Below are 13166 nucleotides of genomic sequence, written 5' to 3' on the forward strand. Positions count from 1 at the left end.
TCCTTCCTTTCCCTCCACAGGGTAGCCAAGACTCGAGGCTGAGCCGCCCATACAAGCCAATAAGCGCGTCCAGACTGAACTCTCCCTACAAGCCCAGATGACTCCATACATGGCTTAGAAATGGGTCCTAGAATCAAGGGGCCCTTCCACACAGCCCTGTATCCCAGAATATCAAGGCAGGAAATCCCACAGTATCAGAGTGTGGACATAGATAATGTGGGATTTTCTGCTTTAATATTCTGGGATACAGGGCTGTGTGGAAGGGCCTTAAGTCCACACACTGCCTTATATTCCAGTTGAAAGCAGAGAATGTGGGATTTTATCTCAGAGCCCTTCCACACAGCCCTATATTCCAGAATATCAAGGCAGAAAATCCCACAAGATCTGCTTTGAAGTGGGTGATCTGAGTCCACACAGCCCTATATTCAGGGGCAGCTCAACCATTACTCAAAGTAAGCCTTTGCAGTATAGTTGATTTTGCCCAGGGGCGCTCTTGAGGCGCTCTTGGGGGAAAATAGATCTTGACATATGCAAGTTGTAGTTACTGGGATATATAGTTCACCTACAATCAAAGAGCATTCTGAACTCCACCAATGATGGAATTGAACCAAATATGGCACACAGAACTCCCATGACAAACACAAAATATATATCAGTGATTGGGGGGGGGGGGGGGAATACTGTTTGCTTACCATTGAAAATTACCTAGGGCCGCTTCTGCCTATATTTCAGTTGAAAGCAGAGAATGTGGGATTTTATTCAGCTGTGTGGAAGGGTGCCCAGATGACTCCATAAATGACTCACAAATGGGTCCTAGAATCAAGGAGCCCTTCTACATAGTCCTATATCCCAGAATATCAAGGCAGGAAATCCCACATTACTTGAGTGTGGACTAAGATAACCCACTTCAAAGCAGATATTGTGGGATTTCCTGCCTTGATATTCTAAGGCATAGGGCTGTGTGGAAGGTCCTTAAGTCCACACTGCCTTATATTCCAGTTGAAAGCAGATTTTATTCAGCTGTGTGGAAGGGGCCTGGGCACAGATAACCCAGGCCCCTTCCACACAGCTGAAGAATAAAATCCCACATTCTCTGCTTTCAACTGGAATATGGCGGTGTAGACTCAGATCACCCAGTTCAAAGCAGATATTGTGAGGTTTCTTGCTTTTATATTCTGAGTTATATGGCTGTGTAGAAGGGCTCTGAGATAACCCAGTTCAAAGCAGATTTTGTGGGATTTTCTGCCTTGATATTGTGGGATTTCCTGCCTTGATGCATATCAAAAATAGGGCACCACAGTCACCTACAGACCCACCAGTACACTGATCTTGGAAGACTATCCTACTCTGACAACAAGGGATGGCCTAAGAGAAGAGCAGAGATTCTGAGATATAGGGGTGTGTGGAAGGGCCCTGGGAATCAAGAGAACCCTCCAGACAGGCCCAATATCCCAATGTCTCAACTCTATTTTTCTGCATTAAACTGGATTTTTTATATGAGCCCCCACTGCCAGATAATCTAGGGCTCCTTCCACACAGCTGAATAAAATCCCACATTTTCTGCTTTGAACTGGAATATGTGGCAGTGTACACACAGATCACCCTAGGCCCTGGCTCCTGTGCTGGCAGGACTGAAGACCAACAGGTCGCAGGTTCAAATCCGGGGAGAGGCGGATGAGCTCCCTCTATCAGCTCCAGCTCTATCAGCTGGACATGAGAGAAGCCTCCCACAAGGATGATAAAAACATCAAATCATCCGGGTGTCCCCTGGGCAATGTCCTTGCAGCCGGCCAATTCTCTCATTCCAGATGCGACTTGCAGTTTCTCAAGTCGCTCCTGACATGATAAAAAAAAAAAACCCTAGGCCCTTCCACACAGCCCTATATCAAGGCAGAAAATCCCACAATATCTGCTTTGAACTGGGTTATCTGAGTCCACACTCAGATAATGTGGGATTTTCTCCCTTGATATTCTGGGATATAGGGCTGTGTGGAAGGGCCTCCAGTTCAAAGCAAAGATTGTCTGATTTTCTCCCTTGATTTTCTGAGTTATATGGCTATGTAGAAGGGCCTTGGGATAAACAGAAAACCTGGGATCAGATGCTGGGATATAGGGCCTGTCTGGAAGTACCCAAGGCTGAACTCTCCCTACAAGCCAAGATGAGTAAATAAATGACCAATACATGGGTCTTAGGCTGGATCTACACTGCCTATGTCACAGTATATGATCCCAGACTATATGCTTTGAACTGGATTATATGAGTTTACACTGCCAGATCATCTGGAATCAGTGGACAACCTGCGATCAGATCCTGGGATATAGGGCAGTGTAGATCCAACCTTAGACTCAATCCTGAACTATCCCTAGAAGCCAACAGGAACACATAAATGACCAATAAATGGATCCCAGAGTAAATCAAGGAAGAATGTCCCTTCAAGCCAAATGCATGACCAGCAAATGGGTCTTAGGGCACTTCCACACAACCATATAACCCAGAATGTTAAGGCGTAAAATCCCACAATATCCACTTTGAACTGGGTTATTATCTGAGCCCACACTGCCATATCTTCCAATTCAAAGCAGAAAATGTGGATTTTTTTTCAGCTGGCCCTAGACTCAGAGCTGAACTCCCTCTAGAAGCCAAGAGGGTTAAAAATGACCAATAAATGGGTCCTTGAGCAAATCAAGCCAAACCCCTTCCTACAAGACAAAATGGCTCATCTGAGACTGTCGTACTTTGGACATGTCATAAGAAGGGGTGGTTCACTAGATAGGATAATACTGCTTGGTAAGGTAGAAGGCAGGAGAAAAAGAGGAAGGAAGCATTACAGGTGTATAGATTCAATTGAGGAAATCGCAGGTCTGCAAGACCTGAGCAGGGATGTTGAGGATTTGGAACCTTATTCATAGGGTCACCATTGGTAGAGGTCAACTTGAAGTTAGTTATAACAACAGCAGCAGTTAGACTGGCAAGCAAGAGAAGGCTGCTACTCCCTCTGTATCTCTCCTATTGTTTCTGCTCCAGGCAGAATGGGTGTGTGCATGCTCCTGAAGACAGTTTTGAGAGTGTTTTGGGTTTTTTTTTTTTTTTAAAGTTGATTTGCTTCTGGCATATTTAGCACCAGACTTTATACGATCTGTTCTTTCACCTCTGTTCACAAGAGAGAGAGAGAAATCGATATGGCTGGCACTTGCAACCATGAGGTGTGTTTCCTCAAAGGCACCCTGGGAATACCATCTGTCTTACTCCTTTGTAGTTGTCTAGCTTCTTGTATATCCTGGTTGGAAGAAGTTGCTCCAGAACTGGGAGAAACTGATTTTTTTGTGGGCCTAGGAAGCAGGTTAGAGTTCCCAACATTATGTATTTTCCCTCCCAAAGAAAAGATCATATTGGCAGCAAAAGCGAGATGAGTAAAGATGTAGCTATCTGATCTTCATTTAGTAAACTGTCTTTGCAAGTTTTTAAAGAGAAACATTGCACATTAAAGAAATGAGGGTTTAAAAAAATAAAAACAAGGTATTTTATATTTGATGCATTTATGTTTCCAGCAGCAGGCAAACACTCTGGTAAATAAACTATTAAAACAGAATGTTATATGAGAGCGTATTAATAAATTAAAATAATTATTAAGCTTAATTGCACACATTTCTAACTTGGCAATTAAAAAGCACTTGGTGACAGTAAAGTGAAGCAAAAATAATCTTGATATTAAAATATTATTTGTGGAAGAAAATTTCATTACATTAATAACTCATTCCTGTTTCTTAACTTGAGGGAGTGCTTTCTACTGAATAATTTTGCATAATTGTAATTTATGCATAATGTGTTTCTGCATAATGTTGTAGTGATGCTGTTTGCTCTTATTTGTAATTTTGCTGAGGTTTGTCAGACACATGTGGTAATGCAGAGTTTATTAAGAACAACAATCCTCCCTCAGGCTTTTCTCTTCATAATTGTTTTAACTCATAATTGTTTTAACTTCATAACTGTTTATAAAGTAACGGTGCACCATGCAGTCATGCTGGCCACATGACCTATGAGGTGTCTATGGTTTTACATTAATGTGCTACACACATAAGGCACGCTCCCCTACTTGACTCCTCCCACTGGCAGGAGTTTCCAAAGTAGAGAAGAATGAAAGCTAGCACATTGGATAAGCAGGAGCGCTACATTGCAATGTCCAAACAAAGTAGGAATTGAAATTAAGAGTACCATATCAAGGACAAGGAGAAAATCCTATGCCCCCAGCCATTGTTACACAATTGCAATGATGCTTCCAATCTTATGGTTTGTATGCATACACAAGCACGCATGGATGTATTTGTTGCTGCTGTTTACTGTTGAGTTTTATAAAGTTCTGATTTTGTCAATTGGGGTGGGTGGGTATTTACATTACAGTATTGGGGGTATGGTCTGGTATGGTCCATGAGGGTGACATTATAAATTACTTCATTTGGTGACCCCCAACCCTACTGACATAATTGGTGAATTCTGTAGAATTGTCGCTTGCCATTACACAGCCAGTGGAAAAGATGCGGACGGTAGTTTTGCAGTATACAGTGCGCCCCTGTTATCTGCTGGGGTTTGGTTCCAGAACCCCTCATGGATCCCAAAATCCATGGATGCTTAAATTTCATTATATGTAGCAGCAAAGTAAATTATAACCCTTACATAAAATGCCAGAATCAAGGTTTGTTTTTTCAAATTGGGATGGGGTGGGGGGAATACAGAATATATGAATATTGAGGGCCAATCATACCATCTTTGGGGGTTTGAACTTAACAAATAAAAGTTATATACACAATTCTCTTCCCCATCACTAGTCACCTTTAGCAAAATTCAATTTTTTGTAATATCTGTTTAATAACTCAAAGAAAAAACATGCATACTACATTAGCTAACAAATCCTATTGATCTGCTGTTCTTCTTGAGCCTGTTACTGATACATCAATTTCTGAATGAATTTGTATAAAGGTTTGTTTAAAGTGTGTGTTTGTTTATGTGTGAACGCACACAAATATGCATGCATTGATGAATCCTGGAACTATCCAGTTGTTACACAATCTAAATAGTGTAATACTGCTATATGCTGGCTGTATTCTAAAGCAGCCCTTTAGGAGCAGTAAATGAATTAAAGCATGTAATTACTTATCTGGAGAGGCAAATTTAATTTTTACCTAAATGGAAATTGAAACATTTGGGTAAACTATTGTGCAATATGTACCAATTAGACACTTTTCTGATCATATACTGCTCTCATTAGATAGCATGATATATTTTGTAAAGAAAGATGGTTGTAGATGGAACAAGGAGTGAGTCTATGCACTTCTTCGTATTCCTTTATTTAGTGTAAATATAGTCTGTATAGAATTGAATAAAATTAAATGTAAATGCAGTGTAAGCACTCCAAACTTGTTCTGGAGCATTGGGAAATCCTCAGTATTTCTGGAGCAGATACCTAAAAGAGCAGGTATCCCGGGTTTTGATTCAACATGGTGTATACTGGATCAGCCCTGAGATGATTTACACAGCCCGACTCACCCTGGCCACTGCAGAGGAGGGTGAGAGGGGGAGTCCTGACTGCCCACCACACAGGCATTCCTACCATCCCTTCCCTTGTTTTGAGTTGCAGTAGTCTCCTGGGGAGAATTGAGTCCTGCCAGTTGACTATGACCTGCAGTGACATTCACTGGAGTAATGAGGGAAGAGAATGGGGGAGAGGAGGAATTGTCCCCTATGTCAGTCACCTGGACTGATGTCACTGCAGGCAGTGACCAATCAGTAGAATCCATGTTGTGCCCAGAGACCACCATGACATGGATAACGGGGGGGGGGGGGGGTGGAGGTAAGTGCCATTCCAGGTTCCTTGGCCACCCAAGCCCAGGAAACACAGGATGGCAGTGAAAACAGTTGTGGCTCATTCTGTCTCAGAACCGGATCAAGTGACTTTGGTTAACAGAGGTCAAAGCAGTATTAAAGTGACCTTTCCCTTCACTATCTCAGGTCATCTCTCTGTGGCGTTTGGCCACCAAGGAGCTGATCCTGAGGCATCTCACATTAAGCAGTCAGGGCATTATTTATTTATTTATTTACAGCTTTTATATTCCGCCCTTCTCACCCCACAGGGGACTCAGGGCGGAGTCCACATTACAGTCTACACATATATGGCAAACGTTCAATGCCAATTTTTGACGTACAAACATATACAGACATAGACAGAGGCTATTTAACTTTTTCTGGCCGCCAGGGGAGCTGTTGCTTTTATCGTCCATCTGCGACGCTGATGAAGCACTTCCGCGTTCCCGCATGCTTCCCCACTGGAATGCTTTTGCTGGAGTCTTCTTTATGGCCTCATAAATCAGTTAATTTAGCCTCCCCACACTTTAAGGTGGTACCTTATTTTCCTACTTGACAGATACAACTGTCTTTCGGGTTGCAAAGGTCGACAACAGGCTACACACAGTTGGTTGGAAACCCACTCCAACCCGGGCTGGCTTCGAAGTGTTCTTAATGCAGCTGACACTTAGCCAGCTGCGCCACAATCCCGGGTAGATATGCCCTGAATGTTATGTTATGGTAGGAATTTTTTGGCTTTTGAAATTAAGGTTTTATTTGAAGTTGAAGAACAGCAGTTGTGAACCGCAAAGCCATTTGTCTTGAAATAATATAACAATTTCTTTATGTAACAAATAATTTTATCTAAAGCAGAGTGTGCAAGCTGTGGCCCTCTAAATGTTGTTAATCTGCAAACCTCATCAGTCCTAGCCAGCATAGCCAATATGAGTGATGACGAAACCTAACAATACCTGAAGGTCCACACATTACGCACCCACTCTTAAGCAGCATTTTATTAGTTCTCATCACATCACTGCAAATGTAATGTTCCATGGTATGGTTCAGCAGTATGTGAATGTTGGCATTATGCTGCCAATCTACTTCATATACATGTGTTCCCTTGTGGTTCAGAATTTGTGGAGATTCATTTTAAGTATCTTCTATCCTATATTTATAGTAAGCCCTAGAGGTAGGGTATGCAAATAAGGGTGCATCCTGCTGTAGAGTACTTTCCCCCCAAACTGTCCTTTTTGTAGCAAAAAAATTGGGAGCAATTTTTTTTTTCTGAGAACCAGTGTGGTGTAGTGGTTTGAGCATTGGAGTAGGTCTCTTGAGACCAGATTTCAAATCTCCACTAGGCCATTGAAACCCACTGGGTGACCTTGGGGAAGACACACTTTGAGAGAAAGGCAAATCCCCTCTGAAGAAATCTTGCCAAGAAAACCTCACGATAGGTTTGCTTTAGGGTCACCATTACTCAGAAATGAAGGCACACACGACCACACAAATTGTTTTTACTGGTAGCAACCAGGAGTAGCTATTCGTCTTTTACACAAATTTCACAACTCTCTACACTGAAACAGTTTATTTTCTAATTAGAAGTAGACTTTTGGGCACTTCTGAAGTTTTTCTGTTGACATTTTGGAAAACCCAAAGGCTTCTAGAAGCAGAACATTGGTCCTCAGGCCCACCACAGTTGCCAACCATAATCTAGGCTCATGTACTCTTTCATTTAAATGCAAAAATAAATAGTCAATACTAATCTTTTTTGCTAATAAAACACAGCAGTTTGCTTTTAATTTCATTGATTATATGTATTGATTGATTGATTGATTGATTGAGGTATTTGTATTCCATAATTTTGATACAAGTATATATTCAAAATATCATACAGCATGTAAAAATCACGATTTATTAAAAACAAAAAATATATAAAACCTAGACTCAGAATTTTCTTTTATGTTGTTAAAATATTAGTTTGAAGGAAACTGAGATTGATTTTATTTTATTTTTTGTTCTAATATTGATGCTATCCTATGTAGTATTATTGTTCAGAGAACTAACAGATTATTGCTTTCACTAAACTTGTGGACTATTAACTTTTTTTGGACTTAATGTTATAATGATCGAGGGACCTTGACAAAATAGCAGCCACTCATCTGAACACCTTAGTGCATATACTTCTGGATTTTAATTAAAGGTTGAAAATAGGTTCTATGCTACTCTCCCTTTCCTCCTATTTCACTCTATTTGAATACCATTTCCCTTATCGTACATTTTGTTTCTTAATGAGATTTACTGTCATGCCAGCCCCGAGTTCGTAGCAGTTACACTATATATTTATGAATCCCTGTCCCTGAAAGACTTATGATCTAATTCATGAGGGAAGCTATAGGAATGTGGACTTTTAAAAAAGAAAGAATAATGAGTTCCTCATTTAGATAAACCTCTAATTCCTCATCGGTTCTGTTAAACCAAGCTAGGGAACCTGTGGCCTTCTAAATAATAGAATATTAGAATTACAGCTCAGGTTATCCATCAAAATTTGCCAAGGCAGTTGGGACTGCTGAGATCTGGAGGGCCCCTGTGCTGAACCATAGTTTGGAGTCATGAGACTTTGAGTGCACTTACACCGTAGAATTAACACAGTTTGACTGCCATGGCTTAGTGTCATGGAATCGTGGGAGTTGGGTTTTAACAAGGTCTTTGGTCTGCTCTGCCAAAGAGTGCTGGTGACTCACAAAACTACAATTCCCATGATTCCATAGCATTTAGCAATTGCAGTTAAAGTGATATCAAACTGCATTAATTCTACACCCAAAGCCTCAGTAAGCCTTGGTCTCATCCTCCACTTCTACCACAAAGAGGAAGCTGATAATTTTCATATCTGTTTTATAAAAACTATACAGTAGTATGTTGTCTGCACCATAAACTGGTTACCCTCATATTCCACAAGCCAGCTTCATAAAATGTAGTTTGAAGTTGGCTTCTCTCTGCACATCAAAGCTAAGGTTGCAATTTGTCAGAGTTCAGAAAATGGCAAGCTGTGGTTAATCAAAAATACAACTGATACTTCTTAACATCCTCAGAGCTGTACTTGTGCCCCCCTTCCTCTCAAATGATCTCCTGTGGCTTGATCTTTGTAGTACTTGATTGTGGTTTAGCATCACATCTGAATCAGCCTAATGCTGGAAGAAGTGTGAAAGGATAGCCAGGAAGCTCCCTGAAGCTCCCTGTTTTCTGCATATGAGGCAGTAAACAAGCATCAGCACCAGTAGACATTGAGCAAGGACTTATGGGACGGGGAGTCTGAGAGAGTTCATCGTGCTCCAGAATTAACTTGGTGGTGGGACACGTGGATTGATGTACCAATGGTGGCTGAATATAGTCATGTATAAGTCAAGCTCATGAATGACTCAACAGTTGATTTGGGAGTGAAAAATATGAATTTTGATAGTCCTATGAATAAGTTGAGCTTCATTCCATGGAAAGGAGAACGTATCAGCATATCCTTAGGTGGGCAGTCACCCCAAGCCACCATCACTACCATGTTACTATCCAGTCATTCACAAAGGCCAGAAGGAGCGCTATAGCAGAGAGGGTAGGTGGAGTTGGTTTTTCTTTTAGGTTCTCCTGGGAGAGACTAAGCTCCTGCTTTTCACCACGATACTCAGGGAAGGGGGTGGTCCCTTTTTTGATAAGACTTAAGGCATAGTCGTTTCATTGACTCGTGGATAAAGTGACCCTTGTTTTTTGGGTTAATTTTGTGGCTAAGATTTCTACACTTATATACAGTAGTTTTGAAATCGGCTTCCAGAAGCACATCAAGATAGCTGAAGACTTTGGCTTCGAATTACAGGGAGAATTACATGAGAACATTTTAGAAATTAGTTTAATTAACCAAGGGACATAATTGTGTGGGCCATTTAAACACTCTAGACATTTAATTAATGGGGTGAACAACTGGATGACACGTGATTGTGTTGGAATTGTATGATTTTGTTTTTAAACAAACATATGAGCAATGGAGCAAAAAAAATAGCAGCCCTTCTTTTTAAGCCTCCTGAAACAATGCATCTTTATGATAATTTAAAATTCAGTTACTTCAGACTGTAGGGCCTGAGCTGTGTCCCATTGTTTATCACCTATAATGCTTTATAACAGTTCACAACAAATTAGCAAATGCTAATCCTCATTTTAAGCAAACCATACTCCTGTGATTTTGCATATTCCATGGCTGATTTATGGTACCAACAAGAGCTAATAGATAAATGGATGAATGATGAATGACTCCACGGTGGAAACATAGGAAACTGGCTTTATACCAAAACAGGCTAATGAGCTCTGTAGCCTAGTATTATCTTCATTGACTCCTTGAGTGGATTTTGTAATTTAAACAAAATAGTAACCTTAAAATGTCATCAGTGAGTGATGTTGACTGGAACAGAGGCACCGGGAGGAGGCTGTGTTGCAGTTTATTTAATCATTCTTTCTTCCATACCACTTTTACAAAGGGCATCCCTTTAAAATAGTGTTATCCCTTCTAGTAGAATAAGACTTGAACTGTGACTATCTTTGACCCAAATGGTTAACTAGAGATGTGAAAGTTAAAGGTGGGGGGAGGGAACATATCAGAAGAAAGGAGGACATTTTTCAGGAGAGAGGGATTAGAAATGGATTTTGCTGGTGAGTTTTGGTTTGGTTGGGAAGTTTAAAAAAGCAAGGAACTTGTGTATTCTCCTCTACTCTTGGGTGACTTTTTACCTCTCTCAATCTAATAATCATGGCAAGTATCAATGTAGTATATGATGCAGTCATTTGTATCACCCTCCCCCTGTTTATCACTATAAGGGTGCATCTACACTGTAGAATTAATGCAGTTTGACACCTGTTTAACTGCCACGAAATCATGGTATTTGTAGCTTGGTCAGGCATCAACACTCTTTTAGAAGGCTAAGGAACTTGTAAAACTACAACTCCCATGATTTCATAGCGTAGAACCATGCCTTTAAAGTGGTGTCAAACTGTGTTAATTCTGCAGTGTAGATGTATCCGAAATGTATTTGGAGTCTGCTAATATTAAACTAAGGCTGCAAATTTAAATACTTAATCCAATCATACTTAATAAAGCTTCATCCACACCACAGGTCTGAAATATGTTGTTGTTTGTTGTTGAACTGTAATTCACATCTCAGAGGTGAGGGAAACAACATCTGAAGGACCACAACTTTACAGCCTTGTTCTGGACAGACAGCTCATAGAACTATCAGACAAACTGGTATATTGATAAGCTTTTCTTTTTTTTTTTTTACTTCTCCACTTAGCAGTGGGAAAATGGAACAAAGTTTCAAATGAAAGATGATGTTCACTAGACTTTCCATAAAATTCCTTGAAAGGCTATCAGGAAAACCTTTTTTCTGTGAGCTTCTAAATCCCTGGCAACCTGAGGATTCATGTCTCATTATTGCCTGCAACAATGTTATTATTCTGCTCTAGTGAAGACTACAGTAAAGCTTAGTAGTTAGAATAGTATTTTAGTTAAGCTCCCATGAGAGGCTACACAAACATCTGGGCTTTGTGCCTGGCAGTTGGTTAGTACATTACATCTTGAATGTCAGATAAAGGCAGGTGTTTGTTTTTTTTACCACTTGCCCGCTTGCCTCACATTTGCTTCATACACAACTTGATTGCTTTTTGATTCTGTGGTTAGCTTCATGTTTTTCTTGCAGTTCTGAATCATGTTTAGTGTGTTTTGACTAGCTTTCCTATGCTTTTGTTGTTGTTTTGTTCCATTACCTTATTTTCTAAAAAAGGTTAATCTTATTTATGCCTATTCCTTTTACCCCAACCCTTTAATTTGGCAGTGGATATGATTTATTGTAGAAATTACCTTTAGTATTGAATCCAATCTCCCCCTTTTTGGTTAGTGATACTGAATAGCTTAGAAGATGCCGACTTCACCCCTTGGATCTTTGTTCCCCCAGATTGAATGAACACAGCTAGGAAGGTGCCATTAATATGGAAGGTTCATGTTATTCTAAACTACTCCGGCCCTGTTTACCTCTCCGAACGTATTCTCCCCTATGAATCATCAAGATTATTAAGATCGTCTGGAGAGGCCCTGCTCTCGGTCCCACCGGCCTCACAAACGCGTCTGGTGGGGATGAGGGATAGGGCTTTCTCGGTGGTGGCCCCACGACTCTGGAACTCTCTCCCACCGGAGATCAGAACCGCCCCTTCTATCCTGACATTTAGGAAACAGGTGAAGACGTGGTTATGGAGACAGGCTTTCGATGAGTGAGATAACACCCTAAGATATGGATGGAAGATGATGTATAACCGATTTTAGTATGACAACTGATCACTGTAGTTTTGAATATATCTGTTATTTTAATGTGTTATTGTAATATGAACTATGATGTTTTACCGATTGTATGTGTTTTTATGGTTGGAGTCCCTCAAAAGAGGTGAGAAGGTCGGTATATAAAACTTTGAAATAATAAATAAATAAATAAATAAATAATTCTGGAGTTTTATCTGTTTCTGTTGTATGTGCTCAACAACATGGATTCCTGCTTGGCAAGATAAGGTTGTATTCAAGGAGGTCTGTCCGGAGGCATCCTTTGTCCCATTTAACCCATGGGTTAAGCAGACCTGCAGAGAAATTTAGACAATTATATTCAAGACTATAATGCTCTTGAGCCTGGGCAATCCTAAATGTGCTCCACTTGAGGAAATTTCCACTAAACGGAGTGAGCTGTCATAAATGTAAAATGTGCTAGGTTATACATGTTATTACATATTTATGTTATTAAAGTCGACTGAGAGCCAGCTAAATGGAGCTGGGGACCAATTTCCTCTAACCAACCATCGCTTCAGCAGTCTACACCCTGCCAATAGTACTCTTACATCCTTCTGTCTTCATCAGAGAACTTCCCAAAAATGGTAAGCAGAAAAGATACTGCACCATTTCCTATTGCCATTTTGAGAAGAAATCTGACAAAAGAGGTATTTGGAAAGGCCGGGGTGAGGGTTATGTGGTGTTAGGGGTTTTTTGGCATGTTTTTCAGGATTTTGGTGTGGTTTGTGAGCCCAAATACCAATGTATTTTTTTAAAAGACTAGGTAAAATACTTTGGAGGACTAGAGGAAGGTTTTTGCACCAGTGCCTTGGACATTTGTAGACATTTTACACCTCTGGAGTAATCTCTGCTCTCCTGTCCCTTCGGAAATAGCACTGAAAAACCTTCCACCAGCCTTTTGTCAGCATTTGTGCAGTTTTCATCATTTGTGTGTCCTCTTTCTCTGTGCTTTAGAAAAGAAACCAGCTG

The 13166-nt window shown here is 40.5% G+C and overlaps 1 protein-coding gene across 2 annotated transcripts in view; it reads left to right on the plus strand.

Annotated features, from left to right (window-relative positions):
• The window catches only part of CHN1 (chimerin 1), a 136802-nt gene that overhangs the window by 449 nt on the left and 123187 nt on the right, over positions 1–13166 (plus strand). The gene's annotated exons all lie outside the window — the stretch shown is intronic.

The sequence above is a fragment of the Anolis sagrei genome, chromosome 1, assembly GCF_037176765.1.
Source record: "Anolis sagrei isolate rAnoSag1 chromosome 1, rAnoSag1.mat, whole genome shotgun sequence".
NCBI classification, from domain to species: Eukaryota; Metazoa; Chordata; class Lepidosauria; order Squamata; family Dactyloidae; genus Anolis; species Anolis sagrei.